Below are 14,312 nucleotides of genomic sequence, written 5' to 3' on the forward strand. Positions count from 1 at the left end.
AAAAAAGAAGGAAATTTAAAGGGAAAAGGATGGATCTGGACATTGTTTTGTTAAGTGAGGTGATCCAGATTCAGAAAGTCAGGGACAGGCAGATTTCTGAGTTCAAAGACAGCTTGGTCTACAGAGCAAGTTCCAGGAAGTCAGTCAAACAGAGAAACCCTGTCTTGGGGAGAAAAAAGAAGAGAAAGAAAAGAAGGCAGGCAGGCAGGCAGGCAGGCAGGCAGGCAGTCAAATACTGGATGTTCTCTCTCATGTGCAGATCTGTGTGTGTGTGTGTGTGTGTGTGTGTGTGTGTGTGTGTTGTGTGATATGAAACTAGAAAGGAGACAAAAGGGGAGAAAGAAGGTGTTGATGGAGGTGTTGATGAGGGGAGAGAACAAAAATAGAAGACATGATATGGCATGGAAGCAGGAAGGAGGCTCAGAGGGTAGGAGAGGCAAGGGGACGGGGAGGAGAAAAGGAAGACCAGCATAAACAAATTATGCTCAAAAATACCATAGCAAACCAAATACTTTGAATAATAAAATGAAATAAAAAGAAATTAAAAAGAAAGAAACCTGCCCCAAAAGGTGGTTTTCAGCAACTATTCATATATATATATGCACATATATACACACATATAATATATATATATACCTTTTTGTACAGAGTAAACATTGAAAAAATGTTTGTATGACAAATTCTTATTTAAAACTATATTTACCTCCTCTAACATTAAACTAAATTTACATCTACTAACATATATTTTGGATTTATTCATCTTTATAATTGTAGACTCTCTATTATTACATGGCAATTATAACGCTTCTAAAACATGAAGTAGCACTGTTTTAGAAAATCCATACTGAATTGCTAAGGGGATAAAGGGCTGATTCTTGTTGATATTGGACGTGGCAATCAGTGTCTGGAGCTTGAAAGAAGATAAGAGCAAACAAGGAGTATTTTATTAATACAATGACCCCAAGGCACTAATATACATATGGTGTGACATAAATAATCACAAATTAATCTGTGCAGGTTTCTCTCAGTCTCTGCCGTGTATGTGCTTTTAAAGCACTTGCTCTGGGATGCAGGTGCAGCCCACACTTTGCTTACCTAGTCTGGAGAAAAAGGCTGAGTTCAATCCTCAACATGACAAAACATTTGTTTACTTAAGTTGCTCTTCCTACAGAAAAAATAATCTAAGAAAAGAGTTAACTGCAAGGACCAATGATTTGGAAGTCATTTTAATATTACCTGGGATATTTCTTAGTGGTCATGACAGGAAAAACACAGGGACCATAGCAGAGATGTCCGAATATTTATTAGAATGCAAGGCTCCTGCCTCACTACCTCATTCATGGAGTCCAGTTTTCTACCAATCAACAAGGAAGTCTTTTGTACAACACATGTACCCTCATTCGGAGCTATATTGGTTTTTCAATTTGCTTGTTTGTTTAGAAAAAATAAGCATATGCCAAAGGAAATAAAATATTGAGAAGAGATGAGAAAAGGAAAAAGAGACCTTAAGGGGGAGGGGTGGGGAAGATAACAGAACATGGGTGATTTGAAAATGCAGAGAGGGTGAGGAATACTGGAGGTGGAAGTGTTTAAGTGGAGATGGGCAACTGGGAGATGAGAAGAGGAAGGAATGGGACAGGATCGGTAACTATGAAATGTCATAAGGAATCCTGACACTTTGAAAGCTAAATTTTTTTTTTTTTTTTTTTTTTTTTTGGTTTTTTCGAGACAGGGTTTCTCTGTGTAGCCCTGGCTGTCCTGGCACTCACTTTGTAGACCACACTGGCCTCGAACTCAGAAATCCGCCTGCCTCTGCCTCCCGAGTGCTGGGACTAAAGGTGTGCGCCACCACGCCTGGCGAAAGCTAAATGTTTTAATGTAAAGCAAACAAGCAAACAAAAAAACACACACAGTCACAAGTTGTAAGACCCAATTGTAAGACCCTTGACCAGTTTGACTTCCTGTTTTCCAATCACATGGGACAAAGCTATTTGTAAAAAGAGCTTTGTTTCTCTTAAAGTGAGTTCTGGGGAAGTGACTCTCAAGAATGAGTGTTTTAGAGACTTTCCAAACAAAATTAAATTCACAGCTAGAGTCTTCATTTATTGTGTTTGGGTCCGATCTTCTCTTCATTTCTTTTTCTTTTTAAAATCTTAACAAAGTCCCTCCATATAGCTCAGACATGCCTTGAACTTGGTGACACCTAGAAGGTGACTGGAGAGTTACTTCTGAGGTCACAGTCCTCCAGGTTGGAATTCCTAAGGCTGTAAGTCCTTGCTCATTCAGCAGCTGGGAGACAGTTGAAGAGTTCCAGAAAAGAGACTTTGAAGAACTGTCGAAGGTGAGAGACTACAGAGCTGAGTAGGACACTACCAACCCAGGTTAATGGAAGTTTCAAAGAGCTGCCCAGAGTTAAGTTCTAGTCTCCTACACCCAAAGCTTAAAGCTGTAACACTAGCTTCCAGATACTAGGACATTGACATTGAGTCTAGTGCCCTCAGTCACTGATTTGAGTTTGGGTGTAAGTATTTGAAAGCTTAGAACGACAAGTCCCTAGTTTTCAATGCCTAAAAGCATTTCTTTGGAAACTCAGAGCAATCAATTAAGTCTTTGACTCTGAGAATTTGAAGTTATACGTCCTATTCTCCTTTGGTTGGTTGCTTTTGATTTGATTCTTGTTTGTTTGTTTATTTGTTTTTGAGTCAGGGTCTCTATGTAGTCCTGGCTGTCCTGAAACTCACTATATGGACCAGGATGGCCTCAAACTTATCTACCTGCCTCTGCCTCCCAAGTGCTAAGATTAAAGGTGTACACCACGTTTGGATTTATGGCATTCTTAAACTCATGAGAGGTAATTTGGTCCTCAGTAGAACCTAGGATGGTTATTAGGATATCCTCTGGTGCCAGTTTCCCCCCACTGCTTGCCATCTGCAGATTTGGCAGCTTTCTTAAGCAGCAAGTCAGATTCTTACTTGGCACATTGAAAGAGGGAGCCTCGCCCTCTTTTAGTCATACTATTAGCTTCCCATTGAGATCAGGGATGGCCTCGTGCACTGCCATGGTAGCATATAAAGTTCTCAGCTGCCACATGATCATCGTGCTGCAGTTTCTTTGAGGATGGCAGTCTTCTTGGGTGGCAGTGATAGCAGGGATCGTGACTAGAAGTCCTTCCATGATGCTGTGGCGTAACCCTGGAAGAATGCTAAACAAGTTTGTGGTACAGGAGGCACTGAAGACCATCTTGTATAGTTCTAATGGTTCGTGCCCATCATAAATACAGGGGTATCTGAAAAGGCAGGGATAAATTGTCTTTTAGCACCATGCTTTGAGTGAGCCCCAATTTCCCCAACATTGGTGCAGAAACCGGTGCCACAACATAGTCAACACTAACACCACACGTGTGTGCGTTGTTGGCTCTGTTAATGGACAAGCTCCCCAGTTTCTCAGCCTTGACTGTGCCTTGTAACTTGCCACGGGTGGAATCATCCTGGAGCATGCAGACAGGGTTGTTAAGGTCAATGAAGGGACCAATAGTGGCACAAATAGCCAATTTGTCAGAGTTAAATGCAGCGCTGGTGCCCAGATGCTCGATACAGCCAAATCCATTTACTCAGACCTTGACATCACTTCTCAGGAATGTGGCTGGCACTGTATGAAAAGATGTGGCTGTCTGTCAAACAGGGAGAGGCAGAGAGCCAGCAAGCATGCTCTGTTCCGCAGCCAACACGTTTCTCGTTTCTCAGTTCTCCAAGAATGCTCCAATGAATGAAAGGCACCCTTGGGGTTGTAGGTGTCACTACATCCGGTGCTTTGCAAGGAGCTCCGTAGGCAGTCCAGTTCTACATTATCACAAAAGGAGTGGCTTTGGGAGAGGTGAGGGAAGCAGACAATGGCCCACTTTTCAGGCTTTTGGTAAACAAAGGCAATTGGGTATTTACTCTGCTTCTTTTCCTGCCACGTGACATTTCTGTCTTTGCGTTCCCAGGGCTATCCAGGTCTAAGGTCACATTCTTAGAGAGTAAGACAGGCTTCCCTGTAGCAGAAGTAAAATTGCCAGACAATTTTCCTTCTCCTCCGGTCCTGAATGGATAAGAGACCCATACAACTATCTTGCCTAGATTGTACCTACCAAGGATAATTAAATACCTTTAGCATCCCAGCAGGTAATCTCAGCCTCCTGCAACTCCTCGGGTCAAAGGGCTTGCACTGCTTCTTACTCATTTCCTGTTATCTTCCCTGTGACTGTCTTCCTGACACTGCTTGTCCTCTAGCAACCACCATGTGCTCTGTGGAAGATCATGTTTCTCCAGGACACTGTTCAGACAATGAAATGAGGGCTTTTGCTGTGTCACAGCCTGATGAAATACAAAAGGAACCCCCGTTTGCCTAAATATACAAGCCCTCCTGTGTAACCTCATTGATGATGCTTAGGCAACATCAGTGCAAAGCAAACCTGAGTGCTTCCAAGTTCTATTTATATCATTTTGGTGATGGCTGATACTGGTTTTATTTTATAACACAATATTTGCTCCTTACGAATAAATCAATCCCTAAAATTGGCCAGCCCCATTGTCTTGTCACAAGTTCAGCACATAGTGTCACAAAGCATTCTTCCAACTCGCCCTTCTATTTCGTTACAGAAACACTTTGCACCTCCACTTACTGGGGACAGAATTCATATGAAGAATGAAGACTGTTAGGTGTATAGTGTCACACACCTGTAATCCTAACTCTTGAGAGGTTAAGGCAGGTGGATCACAAGATCAAAGCCAACCCAGGCTAAGTAATAAGTTCCAGGGCTAGTCTGGGATACATACAAAGATCCTGCCTAAAAATAAATAGATAAATAAAATAAAATACCGGGAAATTATGCCCCCTCTAAAGTAGAGCAGGTGTCAAGGTCGTCAAAGCTGGCAGTGGAGTCTGGGAAGACACTCCAGACTCTCCATGGGGCAAACATGGGATCTGCTGCCAAAGCTGCACAGGCAGGAGCTGTGTCGTGCTATGTTAGATGACCTGAGGCCTCCCTTTCAACAGCTGAGAGATATGAAAGCTCTCAGATAGAGGAGCCAAGGGAACATTGAGACATGTTGTGCATACACTGTATTAAAAGAGTTATTGATGCCATGGATAGACAGATGGGCAACAGTGTGTTGGTGCTCTGAGGAGGAATCAGAGAAAGGCAGTATGTTGGGGGCTCTGAAGAAAGGAAGTGAGGGCTCACAAGGCAGAAGTGGTAATGCTTCTTATACCTCTCACAGCTCAAGCCATAGCCAGAGTCTCTGATCCCCTGGCAGGCAGCACAAAAGGGGATGTGGATCAGGATGTGTGGCCACCAATACCCTGTTAGGATAAGCATGCTTTTCCGGGTAAGAAATCCTGGCATATGAGAGTCAGTCTGAGATTCACACTTGTCTCAGTAGGGTGCCCATCAAGTGTTTGTGAGGAGGGAAGAACTGCTAAGGGAAAGATACTGTGGCTTGGGCAGCAGTTGGCTTCTAACAGTACCTGTTTATGAGGAGAGGTAAGACCAGGATTTTGACAGACACCCTGGAAGGCAAAGAGGGAGAGGGGCCATGGCTAGGCAATAATGGTGGAGAATTTCCAAGATGGCTGACTTCTTCCTCACTCACCTGACTTAAGACAAACCTGACAGCTTCAAACAAAGGCTTTGTAGGGTTTTGTCTCCCGCCAGTAGGTCCCTGCTGATGCTCAACAAACTCAAGGCCTGCTCAGGACATGTCCCACAATTGTTCTGAGCTATCCTAGCCTTCTTCAAACTGAGCACATCCAAATTAGGGGAGTACAACTCTACAGAGGTTTTTAAATCCCTAGCCCTTGAGAAGAGACTTCCCTTAGTCTAGGGTATAACCTCCGTGGGTCTGTAGATATGTCCAGACCTAAGAGAGGTAGTGCCCCCCAAACATACATCCCGCCACTACATTTGAGGGAAATTATAAGCATCAGCCTTGGAGTGAGTTACAACTGGAGTGTAGGAGAGTCACCTCTGCTGAGCCCCAACAGCTTCTTTTTGGAAGTTTAAGAGTTTAGAAGACCAGAGACCAAATGTGAAATTGACAATTGTCTTGTCATTACCACTGCTACAACCACCACCAATGTGTACAGAGTATTGGCCCGTGCTAATACTAGAGCTGAGTACTTTAGTCCGTAGGAACTGGACTAGTTTCCTGGACTAGCCATATCCACAGATAGATATGGCTGCTACACATTTAAGATTAAGCCAGTGTCTGTGACCAACTATTTGAGCACCTGGTCGTAGTAATATATGCTTCCCAAAAGCAGAATATATCCTGGGGAGTTACCTTTTAAGGTAACTCTCCAAGCCACCAAAACTGTAAGAGCTACTAAGCCAGTGGTGCAAAGGCCCACAAGTGAAACCATCCTCCAGAATGGTAGTTTGAATCCAGAAATATTGGCTGCCTGGGGGCATGAAGACATCACTCTATTTAGTAATCAGAAGCAGCTGATATAATACACACAGCACACAAGTCCTACAACTCCCCAGTGTGGTCAGGGTAGAAGCTGGATGGATCATGGAGAATGATTGTAGACTACTAAGAACTAAATGAAGTGACTCTATCCATGCATGCTGGCTATGATGCCATCCAACATGGACTTGATGGAGCAGTTGACTCTGACTTTGGGTCACTACCAGTAAGTGTTGGATCTGGCCAACGCCTTCTCTGTTAGCGTTCCCCAGGAGAGTCAGGAACAACTTGATTTTTATCTGAGAAAGAGAGACCAAGAGTTAGACCAAGAGAGACAGATTCCCCGATAGGTACACTGATATGGAGACTGTACTGGCTGGTTTTGTGTGTCAACTTGACACAAGCTGGAGTTATCACAGAGAAAGGAGCTTCAGTTGGGGAAATGCCTCCATGAGATCCAGCTGTAAGGCATTTTCTCAATTAGTGATCAGGGGGAGAAGGCCCCTGTGGGTGGTACCATCTCTGGGCTGGTAGTCTTGGGTTCTATAAGAAAGCAAGCTGAGCAAGCCAGGGGAAGCAAGCCAGTAAGGAACATCCCTCCATGGCCTCTGCATCAGCTCCTGCTTCCTGACCTGCTTGAGTTCCAGTCCTGAGTTCCTTGGTGATGAACAGCAATGTGGAAGTGTAAGCTGAATATACCCTTTCCTCCCCAACTTGCCTCTTGGTCATGATGTTTGTGCAGGAATAGAAACCCTGACTAAGACAGAGACCATGGCTAGGTACTATAAGAGGCCTTCTTCCTCACCCTGCAGCTTAAAACAAAGGCCTTGTGGGTTTTTTCTCTTGCCAGTAGCCCCCCTCCCACCCCTTCAGATGAACTGGCTCAACAATTTTGTGGTTAGATCAGAACCGGTTACACAATAGTTGTGGGCTAATCAGTCACCCTGTCTTTCTTCAAACTGACCAACCCTAAATTAGGGTAGGAAGACTCTTCAGAGGCTTAAAAAAAAAAAAAAACAACAACCCTCAAGAAGAGACTGGATTTTCAACTTCATGAGTCACTGTCATCCTGCCCACCCCCACCCTCCATTCCCCACCGCCACCCGGAGGAGGGTCTTTTTCTCTGTGTCCTGACCTCGGCAGCTGATTCTGTCCACTCCTGGTTGCTGTGTTTGAGATTTCACTGCTGCTTTCTACCTATCAAGTTCAAGATTTGTCCTGCCTTTTAATTCTTTAACTGGCCGAGAAAACAAACGTGTCAAGACCTCTAGACAATAACAAAAAAAGTGAACAGTGAACATCTGTCATTTTGCCACTGTGGAATCTACATAGCCCCCACCATTTGTCATACTTTGGTGACTCGGAATTTGGGTTTCTGGAAATGGCCTAAGGCAGTCCCATTGTATCATTATATTGATAATATCATATAAGCCTCTGGGTCTCTTGCAGATTTGATAGCTGAGAATCGGAGAGCTGTGCTGGAATCCTAGGGATGGGGAGGGAGCAACTGCAATGTTTGGAAGCCTGGTTTGTCTGTCAAATTCTTGTGAAATTATCTGGATAAGACTAAAACTACCCCAAGCAGCTGTTTGGCAAGGCTAAATCATACATACCCTCAACTGATGATGGGCAAGCAATTGGAAACCTTCCAATCGTGAGATAGTTAGGTTATTGGAGAGTGTTCAACCCTCATCTGGCCCAGTTACTGAGTCCTCTGCAACTGTGTAAAAGCACTGTGTCCAGATGCTTAGTACTATAGTTGAGTGGTTCTCACCAGGAGACAAGGGAGACATTTTTGTAGGTATTGTTGTTGTGCTTTTCAAATTTTAAAAACTTTTTATTGGTTCGCTGTGAATTTCCCATCATGCACCCCAATCCCTCTCATCTCCCTGCCCCTCCATATCTGCCTTCAACTCCTCTAAAGAAAACAAAAATAAATAAACAAGCAAATAGATAAACCATCTCACCATGGAAACTGCAGTATGTCCCAGTGTGTCCCATGGTATCCACCCTTTCACCTACCCAGCTTGACTTGCAAATGTGCATTGCAGTGAGTCACTGGTCTGCTCGAAGGCTTCTGCTATCAGCACTGGATCCTCATCAGGCCTCCTCTCAGCTCTCCTTGCTTTGGTTCTGCAGGACCAGCCCCTTCACTTGCTCCAGCAGCTCATGGATGGGGCAAATGTTGAAGTGGACCAACTCAACGTCCAGGATCTGGGTTCAATGGCCAGCCCTCACATGGCAGCTCACAGCTGTCTGTAACTGCAGTTCTGGGGCTTCTGACACCCTCACACAGACACATATGCAGGCAAAACATCAGTGCACATAGGAATTTGAAGTTCATATTGAGCCATTCAGACCCAGTCCAGGGCCAAGCATTCTGTGACTAGAAGTCTAAAAAGGCTGGGGGGTGGGGGCGGAGTATAAAGGTTAAAAGTACAAGTTGGGCATTTCCATTGGTGCAGATGTGGTGGCTGATGGCAAGCATGAGAGGATATGAACTTTTTACAAAAATGGGGCATAGCTGTGTTACGATGATATCACTGTTTGATTAGGCAGGGGAACAAAACCCTCACAGTTACAGAAGCAGAGTTCTGGCTTTCTTTAATACTATGAACATCTAAGGCTCAGGATGACCTCAGTTTTAGCCTAAGGTTGGGTAAGGAATTAGCAAACATGTTTTTTTTTTTTTTTCTTCAGGATCATCAGTAAGATTCAACCATTTGAGCTGGTCATGATTACTGACATAACAAGGCTCAGTTGGAAATTATGGGAACATACAGAGAGGAGGTACCCATGGGGTTTGGTGACACATGGGGAAGGGACTGAGACCTGCCTCACCCTTATTGGGAAGCAGTTGACAGTGGTATGTGAGGGGAAATCCTAGTGTGGACTGCATCTCACTGCTGGATGGGTAAGGTATTGGTTATCCATTCCAAAATCAAAGATGCCTGAAATTCCTTCTTTACCTATGTGAGAGGCCTACCTAGACCAGAGTGAGCACTGAGAAGCAGTCCCCTAACAGCTGAGTGGCAGGAGGTCCTGGAACCAGTAGATCAAGGGACAATGCACATAGGTCTCCAGGATATGAAGGCCTATGGAGGCAAGTCCCAACCAAGAAGCAGCTACTCTGGTCCCAGCTACCAATACCTTGATAGTTCCAGCAAGGAACCACAGGCCACATGGAAAGCAGTAGCAGTCTAGTCCAGCTATCCACTGACCTCTGGATAGAGGCCAGGGTCAGCCAAGTCAGGGCTGTACTGTTAGTAGTTACAAATGAGTGTTCTCTTCTTGTGTGCATTGGTGATTAGATAAGGAGTATAGGGATATAAATGTATAGGGATCTGTCAATCCCTACGTGGCATTGGGAATTGGGCCCTTGTGTGGTCACCGCATGTGTGAGGATCTCTGGTGTTCAGGAAAACAGAGATCCAAAGAACAGCAGTAGTGGATACTGCTCTAATGGCTTGGACATGCAGGAAGCAAGGCCATGACACAGGTAAATGCCCAATGGAGACTGAGCCTTTTATAGGAAGAGATATGAATTTGAACCGTGCTACATACTAAGTTTTATGTATATACCCCCCAGAGAACCAAAGAAATGCAACAGCTGCTTTATAAGTAGACACTGATGTACAGACAATCCAGCAGTCAATTGGGTACTCACTAGAATGATGGTCAAACAGCATCTTCACTAGCCTAACGTGGACCAACCTATCCTTAGGAAGCACAGCTAATTTGTTATCTATATGTTGTTGTTCCTTATGTTGTTGCTGGGGACTAAGTCCAAGGAGTGTCTCTGTGCCCATTTGAATAAAGTACCTACTGTCTCAAGTGAGGTGGCATGGAAGGAATAAAGATCGAAGGGGCAGAGAAAAGTTTAGTCAACAAGGTGCTAGTATAGATATCTGGAATGACTTTGTTAAGTTGACCCATGCCAGATATCCAGGGACCCATAAGAAGGTAATAAACGTGACTGTTAAGAAATTCATTATGTAAATAGTTCTGGCAAGGAGCCACTTTTGTGTGATTCTGTATGGGCACATGCTCTTGCCTGCAATGAATAAAGTACATGGCATCTGTCAGCAATTCTGCACATCTTTAATGTCCCAACCCCTCCCAACCCTTGATCCCTGGCTCCCATCTCAACCCCATAGCCTCCCCCCACACACAAATGAATAAGTAAATTCAATTTTAAAAATTAAGGAGAGCAAACAAGAAACGTTGTATCAATTCCTGCACAGCACCTGTGTTTGATAGTTTTAAGTCAACTTGGCACAGGCAAGAGTCATCAGAGAGGAGGGAACCTCAGTTGAGAAAATGCCTCCAAAAGATCACACTGCAGGCAAGAGTGTGGGGGCATTTTCTTAATTAATGATTGATGGGGGAGGGCCATTGTGGGTGGTGTCATCTCTGGGTTGGAGGTCCTGAGTTCTATAACAAAGCAAGCCTTGGGGAGCAAGCTAGTAAGCAGCACCCCCTTCATAATCTCTGTATCAGCTCCTACCTCCAGGTTCCTGCCCTGTTTGCATTTCTGTCCTAACTTCCTTTGATGATGAACAGTTTTATGGATGTGTAAGCCAAATAAACCCTTTCCTCCCAAACTTGCTTTTAGTAATGGTGTTTCATCGCAGCAACAAAACTCCTAAGACACAAAATGTGGGCTAGCATGAGAATGTGAACCTCTTAGATCACTCAGTCAAAGGTAGTCCCTACCTACTTACAAACTCTCCATATGGGTACCACTAGGCTCACACAGAAAATCCAGAAAAGTTCCTCCGTAGAACTGGCAAAAGGATAGCAGCTGCTATTGCCAAGGTCCCTCAAACTCATGTGCCCTGTGATGGCTTATCTTGGTTATCAATTTGACATACCTACCCTCTCCCGCCTCCTCCCATACACTCGCTCTACTTTAGACCCCTTCCACTTTGATTTTGAGCAATGTCTTTACATATCATTTTAGTGATTGATCTAGAAATAATATGTAACTAAGTGACAGGTAGCCATAAGTTTTTTCAAATTATATTTTCAATCAATGTGTTATCACAATTTGAAATGTACAAATCTTTACACTTTACGGGGTGTAAGTGTGGGTGCAGCATTTAAATAACTAGAAAGGGAATCAAGAGAACGTGAAGCTAGCTGATAAGGAAAGGCTCTGTGCTTCCCAATTTTAAATGTGACATATCAGCGGATCAGTTTTCAAGGTGTTGGGACTATAAAACTGTAGCCAATTCGTGTCCCAACGATCCTACTGGAATCATCTGGGGTTCCATAATCTGGCTGTGGAGCCACTGGTTGTTTGAGAGTCTCTGTTCTGAAGTTTGATCCTTGCGGAGTTGGAGGTCTGAATTCAGACTACAGGGTCTTTGGACTCCCTATGCTCTGTGACCCAAGTGTTTAATATTAACTCTGATGGATTTGTTGATCTGTGTGCAGTGTAGGGTCTCTGATGTGTTCAAAACTTTACACAGTAAGGTTTGAAGTTAAGGTCATTGTGAGTTTGCATTGAGAATGTTTAAGTCTCGGTGTCTGAGTCTGACGCATTAAAGAGTCTTTGCTCATGGTGAAAGATTTCTGCAGTCTGCAGAAGTCCATTTCCAAATGCGGAAGCTTCACATGTTTAAGGGTCTACATTCTCTGTGTGAGGTCTCTGTGCCAGGAATTCAGACTGAATTATTTGGGGGCCTTTATTCAGGAATAATACTGCCAAAGTTTTCCATTTCTGTTCCAATGTTTTAATCCTAAGGATTAGAAGGCCTGGGTTCAGAATGTGTGGTCTTTGAATTTTTAGAGGATCTAAATCCCATATTTGTTCCTGGGTCTTTGCTAAGTAAGTGAATTCTTTGGGGTCTTTGTTGTATGTATCTTGCCTGAGGTATTTGGAAGTTCACATTCAGAGAGCCATACATTGTACAGTATCAGTCTGGGATACACATGACTGTGGCCTCTGCCTCCTAAATCTTTCAAGGCTAGTCCAGTGGTCTGAGTCTTGGGGAAATTGGTGATTTGTGTTCAGGGCACAAAATCTAAAATTTTCAGAATCTACCTTCTAATATTTGAACCCGAGCTAATTGAAAGTGAATGTGAATTCTAAAATTAGAAAGTATATCTCAAGTTCTAAAGAGATCAGATAGTTCTATTCTGCATTTAGAATGAAACTTTTGAAATGTTTCAATTTTTGTGTGAGTTAGACCTCCCTGTTGAAAATGTGAGATTGCTAATTTCTGAAAATTTGTTCAAAATTTGACTCTAAGATATTTGAGAGTCTGTTTTCTAGATTAAAGGGGCGGGATGAAGGGCTGGGTGTCTATACTGTGTTTGTGCATTGCTGATGGTGTGCAGTTTGAAATCTTGGAGTGCCTGTGTTCCAGAGTTTAGATCAAATGTATTCGGTATCAGGGTTCAAGCTGTGAAGTGTCTGGAATTTTGTGGAAGTTGTTTCCCATTAATCCCATTAATCCCATTAATGTTTGTTCCTAAATATGAGTTTATCATGTAAGGTTTCTGAATAACTGAAGTGCTGGGTTTTTATTTGTTTGGTTGTCTATTTTTAATAGATTGGGAGTCTAGGGAGGAGCTGCAGTGATTGAGGCTGAGATGTTGGAAGTCTGAATTCAGACCGTAAGCCTTTCAACCCTACAACAGTCTCTATGGTAGAGATGGAGACTCCTGTGCCTGTGGGGTAATGTTAAGGTATGAGTGGGTTTTCCGAAACCTTTGAGAATAACTGTGTTCTGTGTCACAGTATTCGAGGTCAGTGTTAAAGCTTTTTTTTTTTTTAAGATTTCTTTTTTAAATTAATTTTTATTTATTTTTTTCTTTTTCTTTTATTAGATATTTTCTTTATTTACATTTCAAATGTTATCCCCTTTCCTAGTCTACCCTCTGAAAACCCCCTATCTCCCCACTTCCCCCTGCTCCCCACTCCCCAACCCACCCACTCCCATTCCTTTTTTTTTTTTTTTTTTTTTTTTTTTTTTTTTTTTTTTTGGTTTTTCGAGACAGGGTTTCTCTGTGTAGCCCTGGCTGTCCTGGAACTCACTCTGTAGACCAGGCTGGCCTCGAACTCAGAAATCCGCCTGCCTCTGCCTTCCTTCCGAGTGCTGGGATTAAAGGCGTGCGCTACCATGCCCGGCTCGGATGCAAATATTATAAGCTTGTCAATGAATCCATATATCAAATCACTGGCATTCACAAGTATGTATTCAAGTTGTGACTTTTTTAATATTCTTATTCTTTTGAGAATTTCATACACCCATCTAATATATTTTTATTATATCTAGCCTACTCCACTCCAACTCTTCCTAGATCTCCCTTACCACACCCCCTCCAACATCCCGGGGATTTTTCTGCTTTAAATAACCCACTGAGTCCAACTAGTGCTCTATGCATGAGCATAAAGCTGGCCATCCTTTAGAACATGGGTAACCTACCAGGGTAGACACCTATGGAGAGAAGTGACCCCCCCTACCCCAATGGCCATCAACAGCCAGAAGCTCTTTGTTAAGGGTGAGGCCTCCTGATCCCCTTCCCCATCCATGCTTGACTGACTTGAACTTGTACAGTTCCTGTGTAGCCAGAGCTGAGGTGAGTCCATAAGTGCAGGAGCCCTGTCAAGTCCAGAAGCCACTGTCACACAGCAGACAGTTCAGAAACCTCTGGCTTCTGCCTCCTTTTCTGCAAAGTTACCTGAGCTGTGGGGAAAAGGGCTATGAACTAGATATCCATGTTCAAAAGAGCACTCCACAGGCATTCATTGCAAATAACCTTGATTAGTTGTGAGTTTCTATGCTAACCGTTGTTTACTGCACAAAGAAAGCTCTTTCATGAGGACTAAGAGCCTGAAATGTACTCTTAAAG

The sequence above is a fragment of the Mus caroli genome, chromosome X (genome assembly GCF_900094665.2).
Source record: "Mus caroli chromosome X, CAROLI_EIJ_v1.1, whole genome shotgun sequence".
Lineage (NCBI taxonomy): Eukaryota > Metazoa > Chordata > Mammalia > Rodentia > Muridae > Mus > Mus caroli.